Genomic DNA, 13,194 nt, shown 5'->3' on the forward strand with positions numbered 1-13,194 from the left:
GGTTCCGCCATTAAAGCCGTCTTGGACTTACACAACAATTGGCCACACCTAAAATTACTTAAAATTGGACCACTCGCGTAATCCTACTGTTTGGGCTGGTAAATAGTTACGTGAGTCAAAACAGGTTCAGCAATGTTAGCTTTCCATAAAGTAGACGTGGAACAAAAACAGACGAGGTGGCCGAGTGGTTAAGGCGATGGACAGCTAATCCATTGGGCTCTGCCCGCGTGGGTTCGAATCCCACTTCGTCGCACATTCGGTTCTATAGTGTAATGGTTAGCACTCTGGACTTTGAATCCAGCGATCCGAGTTCAAATCTCGGTAGAACCTGACCTTCTTTGTGAATTCTTCTTTAATCTTTTGTTTAAAAAATACGTGAGGAAAGGCTGATTTATTTAAAATTGACTAAGCCATATTTGAATGCTTTTAAGTCATTTCTTCAAAATTTGCCAGGTTTATGGCAGAACTCATGCTTAGAGGGGAATTGGTGATTTCCACGGCGCGTTCATAATGCAATTAAAAGTGCAGCAGAAATCGCCCAACGTGGGGCTCGAACCCACGACCTTGAGATTAAGAGTCTCATGCTCTACCGACTGAGCTAGCCGGGCTGATTCGTTAATAGGTTCCGCCATTAAAGCCGTCTTGGACTTACACAACAATTGACCACACCTAAGATTACTTAAAATTGGGTCACTCGCATAATCCTACTATTTGGTCTGGTAAACAGTTACGTGAGTCAAAACAGGTTCAGCAATGTTAGCTTTCCATAAAGTAGACGTGGTACAAAAACAGACGAGGTGGCCGAGTGGTTAAGGCGATGGACTGCTAATCCATTGGGCTCTGCCCGCTTGGGTTCGAATCCCACTTCGTCGCACATTCGGTTCTATGATGTAATGGTTAGCACTCTGGACTTTGAACCCAGCGATCCGAGTACAAATCTCGGTAGAACCTGATTTTCCTTTTGAACTCTGATTTAATCATTTGTTTAAGAAATGCGTGAGGAAGGGATAATTTATCTAAAATTGGCTAAGCCATATTTGAATGCTTTCAAGTCATTTCTTCAACATTTGCCAGGTTTTTGGCAGGACTCATGCTTAGAGGGGAATTGGTGATTTCCACGGCGCATTCATAATGCAATTAAAAGTGCAGCAGAAAACGCCCATTGTGGGGCTCGAATCCACGACCCTGAGATTAAGAGTCTCATGCTCTACCGACTGAGCTAGCCGGGCTGATTCGTTATTAGGTTCCGTTATTAAAGCTGTCTTGGACTTACGCAACAATTGATCACACCTTAAATTACTTAAAATTGGGGCACTCGCGTAATCCCACTGTTTGGGCTGGTAAAAGGTTACGTGAGTCGAAACAGGTTCAGCAATGTTAGCTTTCAATAACGTAGACGTGGTACAGAAACAGACGAGGTGGCCGAGTGGTTAAGGCGATGGACTGCTAATCAATTGGGCTCTGCCCGCGTGGGTTCGAATCCCATCTTCCTCGCACATTCGATTCTATGGTGTAATGGTTAGCACTCTGGACTTTGAATCCAGCGATCCGAGTTCAAATCTCGGTGGAACCTGACCTTCTTTTTGAATTCTTATTTAATCTTTTGTTTAAAAAATACGTGAGGAAAGGCTGATTTATTTAAAATTGACTAAGCCATATTTGAATGCTTTCAAGTCATTTCTTCAACATTTGCCAGGTTTTTGGCAGGACTCATTTTTAGAGGGGAATTGGTGATTTCCAAGGCGCGTTCATAATGCAATTAAAAGTGCAGCAGAAAACGCCCAACGTGGGGTTTGAATCGATGACCCTGAGATTAAGAGTCTCATGCTCTACCGACTGAGCTAGCCGGGCTGATTCGTTATTAGGTTCCGCCATTAAAGCCGTTTTGGACTTACACAACAATTGGCCACACCTAAAATTACTTAAAATTGGGCCACTCGCGTAATCCTACTGTTTGGGCTGGTAAATAGTTACGTGAGTCAAAACAGGTTCAGCAATGTTAGCTTTCCATAAAGTAGACGTGGTACAGAAACAGACGAGGTGGTCGAGTGGTTAAGGCGATGGACTGCTAATCCATTGGGCTCTGCCCGCGTGGGTTCGAATCCCATCTTCGTCGCACATTCGGTTCTATGGTGTAATGGTTAGCACTCTAGACTTTGAATCCAGCGATCCGAGTTCAAATCTCGGTAGAACCTGACCTTCTTTTTGAATTCTTATTTAATCTTTTGTTTAAAAAATACGTGAGGAAAGGCTGATTTATTTAAAATTGACTAAGCCATATTTGAATGCTTTCAAGTCATTTCTTCAACATTTGCCAGGTTTATGGCAGAACTCATGCTTAGAGGAGAATTGGTGATTTCCATGGCGCGTTCGTAATGCAATTAAAAGTTTATCAGAAAACGCCCAACGTGGGGCTCGAACCCACGACCCTGAGATTAAGAGTCTCATGCTCTACCGACTGAGCTAGCCGGGCTGATTCGTTATTAGGTTCCGCCATTAAAATCCTTTCGGACTAACACAACAATTGACCACACCTAAGATTACTTAAAATTGGGCCACTCGCGTAATCCTACTGTTTGGGCTGGTAAACAATTACGTGAGTCAAAACAGGTTCAGCAATGTTAGCTTTCCATAAAGTAAACGTGGTACAGAAACAGACGAGGTGGCCGAGTGGTTAAGGCGATGGACTGTTAATCCATTGGGCTCTGCCTGCGTGGGTTAGAATCCCATCTTCGTCGCACATTCGGTTGTATGGTGTAATGGTTAGCACTCTGGACTTTGAATCCAGCGATCCGAGTTTAAATCTCAGTAGAACCTGACCTTCTTTTTGAATTCTGATTTAATCTTTTGTTTGAAAAATACGTGAAGGAAAGGCTGATTTATTCAAAATTGACTAAGCCATATTTGAATGCGTTCAAGTCATTTCTTCAAAATTTGCCAGGTTTATGGCAGAACTCATGCTTAGAGGGGAATTGGTGATTTCCACGGCGCGTTCATAATGCAATTAAAAGTGCAGCAGAAAACGCCCATTGTGGGGTTCGAATCGATGACCCTGAGATTAAGAGTCTCATGCTCTACTGACTGAGCTAGCCGCGCTGATTCGTTATTAGGTTCCGTTATTAAAGCTGTCTTGGACTTACGCAACAATTGACCACACCTTAAATTACTTAAAATTGGGGCACTCGCGTAATCCCACTGTTTGGGCTGGTAAAAGGTTACGTGAGTCGAAACAGGTTCAGCAATGTTAGCTTTCCATAACGTAGACGTGGTACAGAAACAGACGAGGAGGCCGAGTGGTTAAGGCGTTGGACTGCTAATCCATTGGGCTCTGCCCGCGTGGGTTCGAATCCCATCTTCGTCGCACATTCGGTTCTGTGGTGTAATGGTTAGCACTCTTGACTTTGAATCCAGCGATCCGAGTTCAAATCTCGGTAGAACCTGACCTTCTTTTTGAATTCTTATTTAATCTTTTGTTTAAAAAATACGTGAGGAAAGGCTGATTTATTTAAAATTGACTAAGCCATATTCGAATGCTTTCCAGTCATTTCTTCAACATTTGCCAGGTTTTTGGCAGGACTCATGCTTAGAGGGGAATTGGTGATTTCCACGGCGCGTTCATAATGCAATTAAAAGTGCAGCAGAAAACGCCCATTGTGGGGCTCGAATCCACGACCCTGAGATTAAGAGTCTCATGCTCTACCGACTGAGCTAGCCGGGCTGATTCGTTATTAGGTTCCGTTATTAAAGCTGTCTTGGACTTACGCAACAATTGACCACACCTTAATTTACTTAAAATTGGGGCACTCGCGTAATCCCACTGTTTGGGCTGGTAAAAGGTTACGTGAGTCGAAACAGGTTCAGCAATGTTAGCTTTCCATAACGTAGACGTGGTACAGAAACAGACGAGGTGGCCGAGTGGTTAAGGCGATGGACTGCTAATCCTTCGGGCTCTGCCCGCGTGGGTTCTAATCACATCTTCGTCGCACATGCGGTTCTATGGTGTAATGGTTAGCACTCTGGACTTTGAATCCAGCAATCCGAGTTCAAATCTCGGTAGAACCTGACCTTCTTTTTGAATTCTGATTTAATCTTTTGTTTACAAAATACGTGAGGGAAAGGCTGCTTTATTTAAAATTGACTAAGCCATATTTGAATGCTTTCAAGTCATTTCTTCAAAATTTGCTAGGTTTATGGCGGCACTCATGCTTAGAGGAGAATTGGTGATTTCCACGGTGCGTTCGTAATGCAATTAAAAGTTTATCAGAAAACGCCCAACGTGGGGCTCGAACCCACGACCCTGAGATTAAGAGTCTCATGCTCTACCGACTGAGCTAGCCGGGCTGATTCGTTATTAGGTTCCGCCATTAAAGCCGTCTTGGACTTACACAACAATTGACCACACCTAAGATTACTTAAAATTGGGCCACTCGCGTAATCCTACTGTTTGGGCTGGTAAATAGTTACGTGAGTCGAAACAGGTTCAGCAATGTTAGCTTTCCATAACATAGACGTGGTACAGAAACAGACGAGGTGGCCGAGTGGTTAAGGCGATGGACTGCTAATCCATTGGGCTCTGCCCGCGTGGGTTCGAATCCCATCTTCGTCGCACATTCGGTTCTATGGTGTAATGGTTAGCACTCTGGACTTTGAATCCAGCGATCCGAGTTCAAATCTCGGTGGAACCTGACCTTCTTTTTGAATTCTTATTTAATCTTTTGTTTAAAAAATACGTGAGGAAAGGCTGATTTATTTAAAATTGACTAAGCCATATTTGAATGTTTTCAAGTCATTTCTTCAACATTTGCCAGGTTTTTGGCAGGACTCATGTTTAGAGGGGAATTGGTGATTTCCACGGCGCGTTCATAATGCAATTAAAAGTGCAGCAGAAATCGCCCAACGTGGGGCTCGAACCCACGACCTTGAGATTAAGAGTCTCATGCTCTACCGACTGAGCTAGCCGGGCTAATTCGTTATTAGGTTCCGCCATTAAAGCCGTCTTGGACTTACACAACAATTGACCACACCTAAGATTACTTAAAATTGGGTCACTCGCGTAATCCTACTATTTGGGCTGGTAAACAGTTACGTGAGTCAAAACAGGTTCAGCAATGTTAGCTTTCCATAAAGTAGACGTGGAACAAAAACAGACGAGGTGGCCGAGTGGTTAAGGCGATGGACAGCTAATCCATTGGGCTCTGCCCGCGTGGGTTCGAATCCCACTTCGTCGCACATTCGGTTCTATAGTGTAATGGTTAGCACTCTGGACTTTGAATCCAGCGATCCGAGTTCAAATCTCGGTAGAACCTGACCTTCTTTGTGAATTCTTATTTAATCTTTTGTTTAAAAAATACGTGAGGAAAGGCTGATTTATTTAAAATTGACTAAGCCATATTTGAATGCTTTTAAGTCATTTCTTCAAAATTTGCCAGGTTTATGGCAGAACTCATGCTTAGAGGGGAATTGGTGATTTCCACGGCGCGTTCATAATGCAATTAAAAGTGCAGCAGAAATCGCCCAACGTGGGGCTCGAACCCACGACCTTGAGATTAAGAGTCTCATGCTCTACCGACTGAGCTAGCCGGGTTGATTCGTTATTAGGTTCCGCCATTAAAGCCGTCTTGGACTTACACAACAATTGGCCACACCTAAAATTACTTAAAATTTGGCCACTCGCGTAATCCTACTGTTTGGGCTGGTAAATAGTTACGTGAGTCAAAACAGGTTCAGCAATGTTAGCTTTCCATAAAGTAGACGTGGAACAAAAACAGACGAGGTGGCCGAGTGGTTAAGGCGATGGACAGCTAATCCATTGGACTCTGCCCGCGTGGGTTCGAATCCCACTTCGTCGCACATTCGGTTCTATAGTGTAATGGTTAGCACTCTGGACTTTGAATCCAGCGATCCGAGTTCAAATCTCGATAGAACCTGACCTTCTTTGTGAATTCTTATTTAATCTTTTGTTTAAAAAATACGTGAGGAAAGGCTGATTTATTTAAAATTGACTAAGCCATATTTGAATGCTTTTAAGTCATTTCTTCAAAATTTGCCAGGTTTATGGCAGAACTCATGCTTAGAGGGGAATTGGTGATTTCCACGGCGCGTTCATAATGCAATTAAAAGTGCAGCAGAAATCGCCCAACGTGGGGCTCGAACCCACGACCTTGAGATTAAGAGTCTCATGCTCTACCGACTGAGCTAGCCGGGCTGATTCGTTAATAGGTTCCGCCATTAAAGCCGTCTTGGACTTACACAACAATTGACCACACCTAAGATTACTTAAAATTGGGTCACTCGCATAATCCTACTATTTGGGCTGGTAAACAGTTACGTGAGTCAAAACAGGTTCAGCAATGTTAGCTTTCCATAAAGTAGACGTGGTACAAAAACAGACGAGGTGGCCGAGTGGTTAAGGCGATGGACTGCTAATCCATTGGGCTCTGCCCGCTTGGGTTCGAATCCCACTTCGTCGCACATTCGGTTCTATGATGTAATGGTTAGCACTCTGGACTTTGAACCCAGCGATCCGAGTACAAATCTCGGTAGAACCTGATTTTCCTTTTGAACTCTGATTTAATCATTTGTTTAAGAAATGCGTGAGGAAGGGATAATTTATCTAAAATTGGCTAAGCCATATTTGAATGCTTTCAAGTCATTTCTTCAACATTTGCCAGGTTTTTGGCAGGACTCATGCTTAGAGGGGAATTGGTGATTTCCACGGCGCATTCATAATGCAAATAAAAGTGCAGCAGAAAACGCCCATTGTGGGGCTCGAATCCACGACCCTGAGATTAAGAGTCTCATGCTCTACCGACTGAGCTAGCCGGGCTGATTCGTTATTAGGTTCCGTTATTAAAGCTGTCTTGGACTTACGCAACAATTGATCACACCTTAAATTACTTAAAATTGGGGCACTCGCGTAATCCCACTGTTTGGGCTGGTAAAAGGTTACGTGAGTCGAAACAGGTTCAGCAATGTTAGCTTTCCATAACGTAGACGTGGTACAGAAACAGACGAGGTGGCCGAGTGGTTAAGGCGATGGACAGCTAATCCATTGGGCTCTGCCCGCGTGGGTTCGAATCCCACTTCGTCGCACATTCGGTTCTATAGTGTAATGGTTAGCACTCTGGACTTTGAATCCAGCAATCCGAGTTCAAATCTCGGTAGAACCTGTTCTTCTTTGTGAATTCTTATTTAATCTTTTGTTTAAAAAATACGTGAGGAAAGGCTGATTTATTTAAAATTGACTAAGCTATATTTGAATGCTTTTAAGTCATTTCTTCAAAATTTGCCAGGTTTATGGCAGAACTCATGCTTAGAGGGGAATTGGTGATTTCCACGGCGCGTTCATAATGCAATTAAAAGTGCAGCAGAAATCGCCCAACGTGGGGCTCGAACCCACGACCTTGAGATTAAGAGTCTCATGCTCTACCGACTGAGCTAGCCGGGCTGATTCGTTAATAGGTTCCGCCATTAAAGCCGTCTTGGACTTACACAACAATTGACCACACCTAAGATTACTTAAAATTGGGTCACTCGCATAATCCTACTATTTGGGCTGGTAAACAGTTACGTGAGTCAAAACAGGTTCAGCAATGTTAGCTTTCCATAAAGTAGACGTGGTACAAAAACAGACGAGGTGGCCGAGTGGTTAAGGCGATGGACTGCTAATCCATTGGCCTCTGCCCGCTTGGGTTCGAATCCCACTTCGTCGCACATTCGGTTCTATGATGTAATGGTTAGCACTCTGGACTTTGAACCCAGCGATCCGAGTACAAATCTCGGTAGAACCTGATTTTCCTTTTGAACTCTGATTTAATCATTTGTTTAAGAAATGCGTGAGGAAGGGATAATTTATCTAAAATTGGCTAAGCCATATTTGAATGCTTTCAAGTCATTTCTTCAACATTTGCCAGGTTTTTGGCAGGACTCATGCTTAGAGGGGAATTGGTGATTTCAACGGCGCATTCATAATGCAATTAAAAGTGCAGCAGAAAACGCCCATTGTGGGGCTCGAATCCACGACCCTGAGATTAAGAGTCTCATGCTCTACCGACTGAGCTAGCCGGGCTGATTCGTTATTAGGTTCCGTTATTAAAGCTGTCTTGGACTTACGCAACAATTGATCACACCTTAAATTACTTAAAATTGGGGCACTCGCGTAATCCCACTGTTTGGGCTGGTAAAAGGTTACGTGAGTCGAAACAGGTTCAGCAATGTTAGCTTTCCATAACGTAGACGTGGTACAGAAACAGACGAGGTGGCCGAGTGGTTAAGGCGATGGACTGCTAATCCATTGGGCTCTGCCCGCGTGGGTTCGAATCCCATCTTCGTCGCACATTCGGTTCAATGGTGTAATGGTTAGCACTCTGGACTTTGAATCCAGCGATCCGAGTTCAAATCTCGGTGGAACCTGACCTTCTTTTTGAATTCTTATTTAATCTTTTGTTTAAAAAATACGTGAGGAAAGGCTGATTTATTTAAAATTGACTAAGCCATATTTGAATGCTTTCAAGTCATTTCTTCAACATTTGCCAGGTTTTTGGCAGGACTCATGTTTAGAAGGGAATTGGTGATTTCTAAGGCGCGTTCATAATGCAATTAAAAGTGCAGCAGAAAACGCCCAACGTGGGGTTTGAATCGATGACCCTGAGATTAAGAGTCTCATGCTCTACCGACTGAGCTAGCCGGGCTGATTCGTTATTAGGTTCCGCCATTAAAGCCGTCTTGGACTTACACAACAATTGGCCACACCTAAAATTACTTAAAATTGGACCACTCGCGTAATCCTACTGTTTGGGCTGGTAAATAGTTACGTGAGTCAAAACAGGTTCAGCAATGTTAGCTTTCCATAAAGTAGACGTGGAACAAAAACAGACGAGGTGGCCGAGTGGTTAAGGCGATGGACAGCTAATCCATTGGGCTCTGCCCGCGTGGGTTCGAATCCCACTTCGTCGCACATTCGGTTCTATAGTGTAATGGTTAGCACTCTGGACTTTGAATCCAGCGATCCGAGTTCAAATCTCGGTTGAACCTGACCTTCTTTGTGAATTCTTATTTAATCTTTTGTTTAAAAAATACGTGAGGAAAGGCTGATTTATTTAAAATTGACTAAGCCATATTTGAATGCTTTTAAGTCATTTCTTCAAAATTTGCCAGGTTTATGGCAGAACTCATGCTTAGAGGGGAATTGGTGATTTCCACGGCGCGTTCATAATGCAATTAAAAGTGCAGCAGAAATCGCCCAACGTGGGGCTCGAACCCACGACCTTGAGATTAAGAGTCTCATGCTCTACCGACTGAGCTAGCCGGGCTGATTCGTTAATAGGTTCCGCCATTAAAGCCGTCTTGGACTTACACAACAATTGACCACACCTAAGATTACTTAAAATTGGGTCACTCGCATAATCCTACTATTTGGGCTGGTAAACAGTTACGTGAGTCAAAACAGGTTCAGCAATGTTAGCTTTCCATAAAGTAGACGTGGTAAAAAAACAGACGAGGTGGCCGAGTGGTTAAGGCGATGGACTGCTAATCCATTGGGCTCTGCCCGCTTGGGTTCGAATCCCACTTCGTCGCACATTCGGTTCTATGATGTAATGGTTAGCACTCTGGACTTTGAACCCAGCGATCCGAGTACAAATCTCGGTAGAACCTGATTTTCCTTTTGAACTCTGATTTAATCATTTGTTTAAGAAATGCGTGAGGAAGGGATAACTTATTTAAAATTGACTAAGCCATATTTGAATGCTTTCAAGTCATTTCTTCAACATTTGCCAGGTTTTTGGCAGGACTCATTTTTAGAGGGGAATTGGTGATTTCCAAGGCGCGTTCATAATGCAATTAAAAGTGCAGCAGAAAACGCCCAACGTGGGGTTTGAATCGATGACCCTGAGATTAAGAGTCTCATGCTCTACCGACTGAGCTAGCCGGGCTGATTCGTTATTAGGTTCCGCCATTAAAGCCGTCTTGGACTTACACAACAATTGGCCACACCTAAAATTACTTAAAATTGGGCCACTCGCGTAATCCTACTGTTTGGGCTGGTAAATAGTTACGTGAGTCAAAACAGGTTCAGCAATGTTAGCTTTCCATAAAGTAGACGTGGTACAGAAACAGACGAGGTGGCCGAGTGGTTAAGGCGATGGACTGCTAATCCATTGGGCTCTGCCCGCGTGGGTTCGAATCCCATCTTCGTCGCACATTCGGTTCTATGGTGTAATGGTTAGCACTCTAGACTTTGAATCCAGCGATCCGAGTTCAAATCTCGGTAGAACCTGACCTTCTTTTTGAATTCTTATTTAATCTTTTGTTTAAAAAATACGTGAGGAAAGGCTGATTTATTTAAAATTGACTAAGCCATATTTGAATGCTTTCAAGTCATTTCTTCAACATTTGCCAGGTTTATGGCAGAACTCATGCTTAGAGGAGAATTGGGGATTTCCATGGCGCGTTCGTAATGCAATTAAAAGTTTATCAGAAAACGCCCAACGTGGGGCTCGAACCCACGACCCTGAGATTAAGAGTCTCATGCTCTACCGACTGAGCTAGCCGGGCTGATTCGTTATTAGGTTCCGCCATTAAAATCGTCTCGGACTAACACAACAATTGACCACACCTAAGATTACTTAAAATTGGGCCACTCGCGTAATCCTACTGTTTGGGCTGGTAAACAATTACGTGAGTCAAAACAGGTTCAGCAATGTTAGCTTTCCATAAAGTAGACGTGGTACAGAAACAGACGAGGTGGCCGAGTGGTTAAGGCGATGGACTGTTAATCCATTGGGCTCTGCCTGCGTGGGTTAGAATTCCATCTTCGTCGCACATTCGGTTGTATGGTGTAATGGTTAGCACTCTGGACTTTGAATCCAGCGATCCGAGTTTAAATCTCAGTAGAACCTGACCTTCTTTTTGAATTCTGATTTAATCTTTTGTTTGAAAAATACGTGAAGGAAAGGCTGATTTATTCAAAATTGACTAAGCCATATTTGAATGCGTTCAAGTCATTTCTTTAAAATTTGCCAGGTTTATGGCAGAACTCATGCTTAGAGGGGAATTGGTGATTTCCACGGCGCGTTCATAATGCAATTAAAAGTGCAGCAGAAAACGCCCATTGTGGGGTTCGAATCGATGACCCTGAGATTAAGAGTCTCATGCTCTACCGACTGAGCTAGCCGCGCTGATTCGTTATTAGGTTCCGTTATTAAAGCTGTCTTGGACTTACGCAACAATTGACCACACCTTAAATTACTTAAAATTGGGGCACTCGCGTAATCCCACTGTTTGGGCTGGTAAAAGGTTACGTGAGTCGAAACAGGTTCAGCAATGTTAGCTTTCCATAACGTAGACGTGGTACAGAAACAGACGAGGAGGCCGAGTGGTTAAGGCGTTGGACTGCTAATCCATTGGGCTCTGCCCGCGTGGGTTCGAATCCCATCTTCGTCGCATATTCGGTTCTGTGGTGTAATGGTTAGCACTCTTGACTTTGAATCCAGCGATCCGAGTTCAAATCTCGGTAGAACCTGACCTTCTTTTTGAATTCTTATTTAATCTTTTGTTTAAAAAATACGTGAGGAAAGGCTGATTTATTTAAAATTGACTAAGCCATATTCGAATGCTTTCCAGTCATTTCTTCAACATTTGCCAGGTTTTTGGCAGGACTCATGCTTAGAGGGGAATTGGTGATTTCCACGGCGCGTTCATAATGCAATTAAAAGTGCAGCAGAAAACGCCCATTGTGGGGCTCGAATCCACGACCCTGAGATTAAGAGTCTCATGCTCTACCGACTGAGCTAGCCGGGCTGATTCGTTATTAGGTTCCGTTATTAAAGCTGTCTTGGACTTACGCAACAATTGACCACACCTTAATTTACTTAAAATTGGGGCACTCGCGTGATCCCACTGTTTGGGCTGGTAAAAGGTTACGTGAGTCGAAACAGGTTCAGCAATGTTAGCTTTCCATAACGTAGACGTGGTACAGAAACAGACGAGGTGGCCGAGTGGTTAAGGCGATGGACTGCTAATCCTTCGGGCTCTGCCCGCGTGGGTTCGAATCCCATCTTCGTCGCATATTCGGTTCTGTGGTGTAATGGTTAGCACTCTTGACTTTGAATCCAGCGATCCGAGTTCAAATCTCGGTAGAACCTGACCTTCTTTTTGAATTCTTATTTAATCTTTTGTTTAAAAAATACGTGAGGAAAGGCTGATTTATTTAAAATTGACTAAGCCATATTCGAATGCTTTCCAGTCATTTCTTCAACATTTGCCAGGTTTTTGGCAGGACTCATGCTTAGAGGGGAATTGGTGATTTCCACGGCGCGTTCATAATGCAATTAAAAGTGCAGCAGAAAACGCCCATTGTGGGGCTCGAATCCACGACCCTGAGATTAAGAGTCTCATGCTCTACCGACTGAGCTAGCCGGGCTGATTCGTTATTAGGTTCCGTTATTAAAGCTGTCTTGGACTTACGCAACAATTGACCACACCTTAATTTACTTAAAATTGGGGCACTCGCGTGATCCCACTGTTTGGGCTGGTAAAAGGTTACGTGAGTCGAAACAGGTTCAGCAATGTTAGCTTTCCATAACGTAGACGTGGTACAGAAACAGACGAGGTGGCCGAGTGGTTAAGGCGATGGACTGCTAATCCTTCGGGCTCTGCCCGCGTGGGTTCTAATCACATCTTCGTCGCACATGCGGTTCTATGGTGTAATGGTTAGCACTCTGGACTTTGAATCCAGCAATCCGAGTTCAAATCTCGGTAGAACCTGACCTTCTTTTTGAATTCTGATTTAATCTTTTGTTTACAAAATACGTGAGGGAAAGGCTGCTTTATTTAAAATTGACTAAGCCATATTTGAATGCTTTCAAGTCATTTCTTCAAAATTTGCTAGGTTTATGGCGGCACTCATGCTTAGAGGAGAATTGGTGATTTCCACGGTGCGTTCGTAATGCAATTAAAAGTTTATCAGAAAACGCCCAACGTGGGGCTCGAACCCACGACCCTGAGATTAAGAGTCTCATGCTCTACCGACTGGGCTAGCCGGGCTGATTCGTTATTAGGTTCCGCCATTAAAGCCGTCTTGGACTTACACAACAATTGACCACACCTAAGATTACTTAAAATTGGGCCACTCGCGTAATCCTACTGTTTGGGCTAGTAAATAGTTACGTGAGTCGAAACAGGTTCAGCAATGTT

The 13,194-nt window shown here is 43.6% G+C and overlaps 28 non-coding genes across 28 annotated transcripts; 18 read left to right on the plus strand and 10 right to left on the minus strand.

Annotated features, from left to right (window-relative positions):
• Nucleotides 1-258: 258 nt before the first annotated feature.
• On the plus strand, nt 259-330 carry Trnaq-uug (transfer RNA glutamine (anticodon UUG)). The gene has a single exon. It is a non-coding gene; the product is annotated as a tRNA-Gln (tRNA).
• Nucleotides 331-535: 205 nt separating this feature from the next.
• On the minus strand, nt 536-608 carry Trnak-cuu (transfer RNA lysine (anticodon CUU)). The gene has a single exon. It is a non-coding gene; the product is annotated as a tRNA-Lys (tRNA).
• Nucleotides 609-1,501: 893 nt separating this feature from the next.
• Nucleotides 1,502-1,573, plus strand: Trnaq-uug (transfer RNA glutamine (anticodon UUG)). The gene has a single exon. It is a non-coding gene; the product is annotated as a tRNA-Gln (tRNA).
• A 461-nt stretch (nt 1,574-2,034) lies between these two features.
• On the plus strand, nt 2,035-2,116 carry Trnas-gcu (transfer RNA serine (anticodon GCU)). Its single transcript has one exon. It is a non-coding gene; the product is annotated as a tRNA-Ser (tRNA).
• A 7-nt stretch (nt 2,117-2,123) lies between these two features.
• On the plus strand, nt 2,124-2,195 carry Trnaq-uug (transfer RNA glutamine (anticodon UUG)). Its single transcript has one exon. It is a non-coding gene; the product is annotated as a tRNA-Gln (tRNA).
• A 205-nt stretch (nt 2,196-2,400) lies between these two features.
• Trnak-cuu (transfer RNA lysine (anticodon CUU)) lies at nt 2,401-2,473 on the minus strand. The gene has a single exon. It is a non-coding gene; the product is annotated as a tRNA-Lys (tRNA).
• Nucleotides 2,474-2,656: 183 nt separating this feature from the next.
• On the plus strand, nt 2,657-2,738 carry Trnan-guu (transfer RNA asparagine (anticodon GUU)). The gene has a single exon. It is a non-coding gene; the product is annotated as a tRNA-Asn (tRNA).
• A 1,252-nt stretch (nt 2,739-3,990) lies between these two features.
• Nucleotides 3,991-4,062, plus strand: Trnaq-uug (transfer RNA glutamine (anticodon UUG)). The gene has a single exon. It is a non-coding gene; the product is annotated as a tRNA-Gln (tRNA).
• Nucleotides 4,063-4,268: 206 nt separating this feature from the next.
• Nucleotides 4,269-4,341, minus strand: Trnak-cuu (transfer RNA lysine (anticodon CUU)). Its single transcript has one exon. It is a non-coding gene; the product is annotated as a tRNA-Lys (tRNA).
• A 183-nt stretch (nt 4,342-4,524) lies between these two features.
• Nucleotides 4,525-4,606, plus strand: Trnas-gcu (transfer RNA serine (anticodon GCU)). Its single transcript has one exon. It is a non-coding gene; the product is annotated as a tRNA-Ser (tRNA).
• Nucleotides 4,607-4,613: 7 nt separating this feature from the next.
• On the plus strand, nt 4,614-4,685 carry Trnaq-uug (transfer RNA glutamine (anticodon UUG)). Its single transcript has one exon. It is a non-coding gene; the product is annotated as a tRNA-Gln (tRNA).
• A 205-nt stretch (nt 4,686-4,890) lies between these two features.
• Nucleotides 4,891-4,963, minus strand: Trnak-cuu (transfer RNA lysine (anticodon CUU)). Its single transcript has one exon. It is a non-coding gene; the product is annotated as a tRNA-Lys (tRNA).
• A 271-nt stretch (nt 4,964-5,234) lies between these two features.
• Nucleotides 5,235-5,306, plus strand: Trnaq-uug (transfer RNA glutamine (anticodon UUG)). The gene has a single exon. It is a non-coding gene; the product is annotated as a tRNA-Gln (tRNA).
• A 205-nt stretch (nt 5,307-5,511) lies between these two features.
• On the minus strand, nt 5,512-5,584 carry Trnak-cuu (transfer RNA lysine (anticodon CUU)). Its single transcript has one exon. It is a non-coding gene; the product is annotated as a tRNA-Lys (tRNA).
• Nucleotides 5,585-5,855: 271 nt separating this feature from the next.
• Nucleotides 5,856-5,927, plus strand: Trnaq-uug (transfer RNA glutamine (anticodon UUG)). The gene has a single exon. It is a non-coding gene; the product is annotated as a tRNA-Gln (tRNA).
• Nucleotides 5,928-6,132: 205 nt separating this feature from the next.
• On the minus strand, nt 6,133-6,205 carry Trnak-cuu (transfer RNA lysine (anticodon CUU)). The gene has a single exon. It is a non-coding gene; the product is annotated as a tRNA-Lys (tRNA).
• An 892-nt stretch (nt 6,206-7,097) lies between these two features.
• Nucleotides 7,098-7,169, plus strand: Trnaq-uug (transfer RNA glutamine (anticodon UUG)). Its single transcript has one exon. It is a non-coding gene; the product is annotated as a tRNA-Gln (tRNA).
• Nucleotides 7,170-7,374: 205 nt separating this feature from the next.
• Trnak-cuu (transfer RNA lysine (anticodon CUU)) lies at nt 7,375-7,447 on the minus strand. Its single transcript has one exon. It is a non-coding gene; the product is annotated as a tRNA-Lys (tRNA).
• Nucleotides 7,448-8,251: 804 nt separating this feature from the next.
• Nucleotides 8,252-8,333, plus strand: Trnas-gcu (transfer RNA serine (anticodon GCU)). Its single transcript has one exon. It is a non-coding gene; the product is annotated as a tRNA-Ser (tRNA).
• Nucleotides 8,334-8,340: 7 nt separating this feature from the next.
• Nucleotides 8,341-8,412, plus strand: Trnaq-uug (transfer RNA glutamine (anticodon UUG)). Its single transcript has one exon. It is a non-coding gene; the product is annotated as a tRNA-Gln (tRNA).
• A 549-nt stretch (nt 8,413-8,961) lies between these two features.
• On the plus strand, nt 8,962-9,033 carry Trnaq-uug (transfer RNA glutamine (anticodon UUG)). Its single transcript has one exon. It is a non-coding gene; the product is annotated as a tRNA-Gln (tRNA).
• A 205-nt stretch (nt 9,034-9,238) lies between these two features.
• Trnak-cuu (transfer RNA lysine (anticodon CUU)) lies at nt 9,239-9,311 on the minus strand. Its single transcript has one exon. It is a non-coding gene; the product is annotated as a tRNA-Lys (tRNA).
• Nucleotides 9,312-10,115: 804 nt separating this feature from the next.
• On the plus strand, nt 10,116-10,197 carry Trnas-gcu (transfer RNA serine (anticodon GCU)). The gene has a single exon. It is a non-coding gene; the product is annotated as a tRNA-Ser (tRNA).
• A 7-nt stretch (nt 10,198-10,204) lies between these two features.
• Nucleotides 10,205-10,276, plus strand: Trnaq-uug (transfer RNA glutamine (anticodon UUG)). The gene has a single exon. It is a non-coding gene; the product is annotated as a tRNA-Gln (tRNA).
• Nucleotides 10,277-10,481: 205 nt separating this feature from the next.
• Trnak-cuu (transfer RNA lysine (anticodon CUU)) lies at nt 10,482-10,554 on the minus strand. Its single transcript has one exon. It is a non-coding gene; the product is annotated as a tRNA-Lys (tRNA).
• A 1,428-nt stretch (nt 10,555-11,982) lies between these two features.
• On the plus strand, nt 11,983-12,064 carry Trnas-gcu (transfer RNA serine (anticodon GCU)). The gene has a single exon. It is a non-coding gene; the product is annotated as a tRNA-Ser (tRNA).
• A 629-nt stretch (nt 12,065-12,693) lies between these two features.
• Trnaq-uug (transfer RNA glutamine (anticodon UUG)) lies at nt 12,694-12,765 on the plus strand. Its single transcript has one exon. It is a non-coding gene; the product is annotated as a tRNA-Gln (tRNA).
• A 206-nt stretch (nt 12,766-12,971) lies between these two features.
• Nucleotides 12,972-13,044, minus strand: Trnak-cuu (transfer RNA lysine (anticodon CUU)). Its single transcript has one exon. It is a non-coding gene; the product is annotated as a tRNA-Lys (tRNA).
• Nucleotides 13,045-13,194: the final 150 nt, after the last annotated feature.

The sequence above is a fragment of the Hydractinia symbiolongicarpus genome, chromosome 14, assembly GCF_029227915.1.
Source record: "Hydractinia symbiolongicarpus strain clone_291-10 chromosome 14, HSymV2.1, whole genome shotgun sequence".
Taxonomy (NCBI): Eukaryota; Metazoa; Cnidaria; class Hydrozoa; order Anthoathecata; family Hydractiniidae; genus Hydractinia; species Hydractinia symbiolongicarpus.